The sequence below is a fragment of the Myodes glareolus genome, chromosome 4 (genome assembly GCF_982192425.1).
Source record: "Myodes glareolus chromosome 4, mMyoGla1.1, whole genome shotgun sequence".
NCBI classification, from domain to species: Eukaryota; Metazoa; Chordata; class Mammalia; order Rodentia; family Cricetidae; genus Myodes; species Myodes glareolus.
Genome location: NC_142029.1, coordinates 50,742 through 57,171, shown reverse-complemented (window position 1 = coordinate 57,171; position 6,430 = coordinate 50,742). Strand labels below are relative to the sequence as shown.

The 6,430-nt window shown below is 41.7% G+C and overlaps 1 pseudogene; it reads right to left on the bottom strand.

The window, feature by feature from the left end:
- Positions 1–5,756: 5,756 nt before the first annotated feature.
- LOC148122183 (Nuclear RNase P) lies at positions 5,757–5,997 on the bottom strand (annotated as a pseudogene).
- Positions 5,998–6,430: the final 433 nt, after the last annotated feature.

The window sequence follows — 6,430 nt, the reverse complement described above, 5'->3', positions numbered from 1 at the left end:
GCTAGACCCTTGGATTTTCTAGCAGAAGTTACAGGAAGTTGTCAAAAATTAGACCTTGGTCCTGGGATTGTACATTTCTTAACTGTCCAGCCATATTTCTAGTGCTCTAAATGTTTTAAAGCCTATGTGTTTCAATTCAAAGTCAGGAACTAGGGATAAACTCACACAGAAGAAAACTCTATATCTGAAAATGATTTTGTAAAGACTTTAGACATCACAGTTGGCTTTAGCTTCAAGAAAAAAATATTTCATATATTTATTTTTTATCATAGCCCCATGAAAATGCCATTAATAGCAGTAAGGTGTGATTGGTTGTTCTAAGTTAATTTTTACCTCAGCCTTGATGATTCAGAAGATTGATAACATCAGAAACTAACTTAGACTTGGTGCTTAAAGAATTTTCCAAGCCAAAATCTCCACAAAATGAGGGAAAAGTACAGTGAATGATCAGGAGAGAACTGACAATAAAAGTCGTTTAAAGATGGTTGACTGTTAACTATAGCCACAAATATGAGTTTATCTCCAATAAGGTACTGATATATTTTTATTTCAATCATAATGCATAATCTAAAAACTAGTTTTGATCTGTAAATCTCCATCTGCCTAAGTGGCTAGACTTGGATCCTGCTGTCCCTATTTAAACTGTTCAATGTATAAACTCAGGCCTGAACCTAAAAAAAAGACTTAAGGATGACAGTATATGTGGAATGCAAAATCTGGGCCAGGTTGTCACCACCATCGAATGCATACTGTTATTAAAGGAATTCATGTCTATTAAACTTTAAGTGTGCGAATGATTTATTCCTGGGAAGTCATATTAATTCTAGAATAGCAGTACCTCCAGCACTGTAGAAAAATGTTTCTGAGACAAACTTTTGTATGTTGGATAAGGTAGCCTTGATCCCATGCCATTGCTCCCCAGAGCAATGACCTTGTTTCCCTTTTGATTAAACTAAATTCTTAGATTAAAGAACTCAACCACCACTGAGCTCTAAAATTAAAAATTGGAGTCATATAGTCAAATGTCTATTTCATTAACAGAAAAAGGATTTGTATGTGGAGCATGTCTTCCACCTTCAGACCAGAAGAGGAGGAATAGTTTACTGCATACACTGTCAGTAAGCAAATAGCTTCTGGAGTCACCATTATGAAATAGCATCTAAATGTGACAGGATCAGTGATTTTGTAACTTCCTAGCATGTGTTAATCTATGTCATGTGAATGAAGGCAGAATAGATTTGAGGTGTACAATTTGGGAAGGTTAGCTTGAGTCAATAAATATTAAATTTCTAACAAGGGAACTTTTCTATACTTATATGTTCAATCCTGCCTGTCATTATATCCATTAGCTGTAGCTGTGTGTTTTAGGTCACAGGTCTCAGCAGCTGACATTGCTCATAGGGGCATGGTGAAGTAATATCTTTTTAATGTCAATCTCTCTACCAGGGAATGTTTTTCTCTTTTTCAAAGTCAGTATAACTGTGTGTTTTTAAAAATTATATTTATGTTTTTTTAAAAAAGATTGTAAAAGGAGTGGCAGGCTGCTTCCTGCCACCTGCCTAGCTAGCTTTACCTGAAATAATTACACTGAAACTGTATTCTTTTAAACACTGCCTGGCCCATTATCTGTAGCCTCTTATTGGCTAACTCATATATATTGATCTAACCCATTTCTAATAATCTGTGTAGCATCACGAGGTGGTGGCTTACCAGGAGGATTCTTACCTGCAGCTGTCTCAGAGAGGAGAGTCATAGCGACTACCTCACTGCCTTCTTCCCAGCATTCTGTTCTGTCTACTCCACCCACCTATGTTCTGACCTATCAGGCCAAGCAAGCAGTTTCTTTATTAATTAGCCGATGAAAGCAATACATAAAAACAAGACCCACCTACACCAAAAGATAATTCCTGTTTTCACTTTTTAAATTTTATTTACTTTATATGCATCACTGCTCTAATCTGTTTCTATTCCCTATTGTTTCCAGTCATTAAGAATTTCTTTCCATTTTCCTCAAATGCTGTTGATCATTTCTGTCTTTGGTAGCTGAGGCTTATCTCACACTATAGAGTTGAAAATTGCTTTGAACACCTAATCCTGCTTCTGCTGCCCAGAAAGCAAGTCCTGCAACTGTTTCAAGACTGGACCTTAACTGTTCAGTGAGAAGGAAAATAGATGAGTAAATGAGTGTCCTCTGACTGACAAACTGTAAAGCAGGTGTAGTCCCAGCACAGAAAGGGGTGGCCAAGAAGGAGCATGCAAGTTTCCCCCCTATAGACCATAGCTTACATTAGAAATAAGTAGTGAGGTAATCAATTTTAGATGATTATGAAATGTTCTGACTGGCCATTTCTTGAATCCAGAGAGCAAGGAATCAAGAATCTGGATAAAGAACATAACTTATCATGAAACCAATTTACAATAGTTACACTAGTTTGCCCAAAATAGAACTGAATAAAATGGTGTGGCCCTGCTTAAGAGAACTGTTATTTTACATATTTAAGATGCACAGCCCGAGATAAAATGTGTGACTAATATTTTGTGCTCTCTAATACAAATCCCTAGTCTCTGTAGCACATGATCATAAAGCCATTTTATGAATAATTTTTCTAGAATAATTTTGTGGATTATAGTTACATCATTTCCATCATCTCTTTCTTGCCTCTAAGCCCTTCTATAGACACTTCATTGTTTTCTAATTCATGGCCTCATTTTGATTTAACAAGAGTTACTGTTTTAATGTGACCTTTGTTTGGCTTCAGGACTTCTTAGCTCTGAGGGAACGGTTGGTTACACTGGTCAGTGACTCTGTAATGGAATACATACACAAGGGAACCTGTATCTTGGAAGAGGAACAGGAAGTATTCTGAGAGACTGGAAGACTTTCTACTAAAATACAAGACTAGGGCCCTGTCTTCCCCTAAGGTGGAATGGCAAAGCTGGGAAGGGCTGTGCTGGCTTAGTCCTGTAGGGGACCTGCTACTATCTTGCAGCTCATCTGGGTAATACTAGCTATTGAAGAACTCTGGGCAAGTCTAGCAATCAGGAACACCAGTGGGAAGTAGATTTTTAATTTTTTTACCCTAAATTGTCTGGTTGATTTCTACCTCCAGTGCTTATCCCACCTTTCTCTGAACAGGTAACACTATCATTGCAGTATTGGGGCAGTGACTGATCTGGTTTTCCTACCTGAATTTGGGTTATCAGGTGGCAGTATTGTGATAACCTTACAGAAGGATTATTATAAAGACCAAATTCTCAGATGTAGACAGAAAAGGAATTCCTTTACTGTTGTCTGGGAAGAACTAAAATATTAAAAGTCCATAACACATTCTTGATTAGCTCACAATAGTCCCCATCTCTTAGTTGTTTCCCTTTAACCTCTACAGTTGGTCTCCAGAGTGATGAACCCACAACCAACTTTCACACCGTTTTATAGCTGTTTTATCAGGCAAAGGTCAGCATGATGCCCTTCCCATGTAGCTTCTGAATAGAGAGAGAAAAGGTATTTAGCATCATTTCATTTGAATGTTAAAACAAGAAATGGCCTGTCCTTTGCAGTGGGAAGGTGTTCCAAGGTCTGATGTCTCACATCTGGATAACATTTGTTTTTATCAAGAGGAAGATATTAGTGAGATTTGTTATCTAAATAACATCTTATGTAGACTTACATCTAATGCCTATAGAGTGTGAACCCTTGTGTTGTTACTAATCCTCTAATCCTTTGATTAAATTTTCTCCTTCAGTACTGAACAATGCAGGTTACCAGAATTAATCTTTCCTTCTGTGTTGTCAAGGCCATTTGAGTATCTAGTCTTTAGAGGTCACTTGTCCTTGGAAGGAATCTCAGATTCTTCAAGTCTCTCTATTATCAGTTGTCCATCAATGTGAGGATAAGTTAAAAGTTTTGCTTTATGTACTGTGGCTTCCTTTGAAGCATTGAAGAAATCTTTCCCACATTGAACCTCCTTTTGTAGACTTGATAATGATTCCAATGCGACGCGCATCCTGACCAGCAGGAATGAACGCCACTAAAAACGAGAATTCCTTCCCTGGTCACGTCTTTATTCAGAGCATTCGATTGAGGAAAATTGGGGGAAGGGAAGATAGAGCAGGGACAAGAGAAAGCTTAGAGAGAGCAAGTAGAGCCCAGAGGCAGCTGCTTTTAAATGGTGGAGAGGCTTGAATGCTGATTGGTTGATGCCATTTGCTGATCTGAGCATGTGCAGGCAAGGGTGCTCAGCCCCACGTGGCTAAGCCAGGTATGGACTTGTATACCCCCAAACTGCAGGACCACCTGTGCCTCCAGGTGGCTTCCTACATCTCCCCCTTCTACTGTAAATAAAAGCAATAAGGCAAAACTATTTTCCAATCTGGTCCCCACCTCATGATGTGTGGACTGATTAAAGAAAAGAAAAACAAGACACACCCTTCCCGTGCAATGGGACAACTACCCTGGGAGTGCTAGGGCTGTGTCTGCACACCTTCCGCCTATGCATACCTTCCTCTATGTCGTGGGACTATCTGGTCCCTAGAGGGTGCAAAGGCTATGCATGGCTAATTGCCTATGAGCTCTTTTGAGGCTGAGAGCCAAACTTGGGGTGAGGATACACATACCAAGGCTGCCAAGGCCTGTGCCACAAAGACCTTGTCCCTCCTCACTTGGGCTAGCAGGTAGCACACCAGTCAAAGACATACAGCACTTCCACCTAGACACAGCATGCCAAGAATATCTCTGCTCCTACCCATTCCTAAGGAAGGAAAAGGCAGAATAGAGTCAGTCAGAAAATTGTTAAGAGAAAAGAGGTTGTACAGGGTGCTGCTCAAGTCGATGGTGTGAAACAGCTGCTCTTGACACCACCCAGAAGGTCATCTCTGCTGTCTCCACACGAATCTTCCACAGCAGGACACTCAGCATTCACTGGGTCATCTTTCTTCTTTATTTCTCTTGTCAGTCTTGCTGGCATCCAGATGTATGTCAGCATTCCTAGAAAAACATAAACAAAACTCTCCTCCCAAATTAACATTTAAGAGTATTAAAAACTCTCAGTGTAAAAATTCAGCACAATCAGTACTGGAAGTAGGCTGGTTTTGAACTTAGAGACTTGCAGGTCTCCGTTTCAAAGAGCAAATCTTGTTTGCCTGTGCCATTAAAGCAGGCCTTAGAATTAGACGGAATTGCTTTCAAACAGAGCGTCTCTGTCTGTTGTTGTTTTTCCAGCAAAATTTTGAATTAAAAATTAAATGTAAAGAATGCAAGAGAAATCCTTTCTCTGGGGGAAGCTATCACTGGTAGTCCCCCTCTATTGTCTAAAACTAAAACAGTTGTCACTGGGAATTGAACTCATGACCCCTGGAAGAACAGGCAGCATTCTTAACCATTAAGCCATCTCTCCAGCTCTATTCAGATGAAAAAAAAAACCTCTAGGTAGCATTGTTTATTCCACCCGTTGCTTGAGGCAATAGGTCCGCCTTTGTTACCTAGGATATCGGTAACCAGGTTGACACGCCTTTATTATGATAATTACGACCAGTTCTTTGAGGGAAAATGGGCGTCGACAATCGATCTGACTACTTCCTGCTGAAGGCGGGACGATGTGCATTTTTTGGGGAATCTGACTGAATTTTTGGCGACAAATGTTTTTATCTGACTGAATTCTTGGCGGCCGCGGCTGAGGCACGGCCCATTGTGGCCCATTGTGGCCCAAACAAAGGCATGGCCCCACCCCGGGCCGTGCGCGGGCTCGCCGTTTATCCTGTACCTGCGAACTGTGCACCCTGCCTCACCTCAGGCAATGAACTCGCACCGCCGGCCGTGAGTCTTTTCCAAGCTCCGGCGAGGGGGGGCATCCGCCCACCCGTGGGGGGGCCTCTCCTGCCCGGTCTGCCCGCACGCGGAGGGCCCGGTTAGGGCTGCGGGGGCTCCAGTCTCAGACCTTCCCAGGGGCCGGGGAGTGACGAGCACTCAGCACGTGGCCCCGCCGATGAGCTTCCTCCGCCCGCCCATGTTGCTATGGAAATGCGGTTCAGAGTTTGTGCTCAGAGCTCAAGTGCTGGGATTAAAGGCGTGCGCCACCACGCCGGCTACTTCCTCAATCAAAATTAAAGTTTTCTGTATGTGAGAGCCAGAGACTGAGCTCTCTTAACAAAATTAGGCGAAAATCACCTCAAAAACTGTGTGGCTCTTTAAGAACAGGGAAGGCAGTCTTCAAACATGATCAAGCCCTCCTCCCTACGAGACTGTTGCCCAGAGTCTCTAACAGCGAGTACGAACGGAGGAAGCCGCGGATCTCCCAAACGTAAACCTCGCTTTTTCTCAGCTCCACCTGCACTGAACTTGAGGGGTTTTTTCTTCCCCGTTGCTTTCTGTACCTTCTTTCAGATACCTTAACTTTGATTCTTTCTATTTTCTTTTCTTTTTAGGCCTATACTT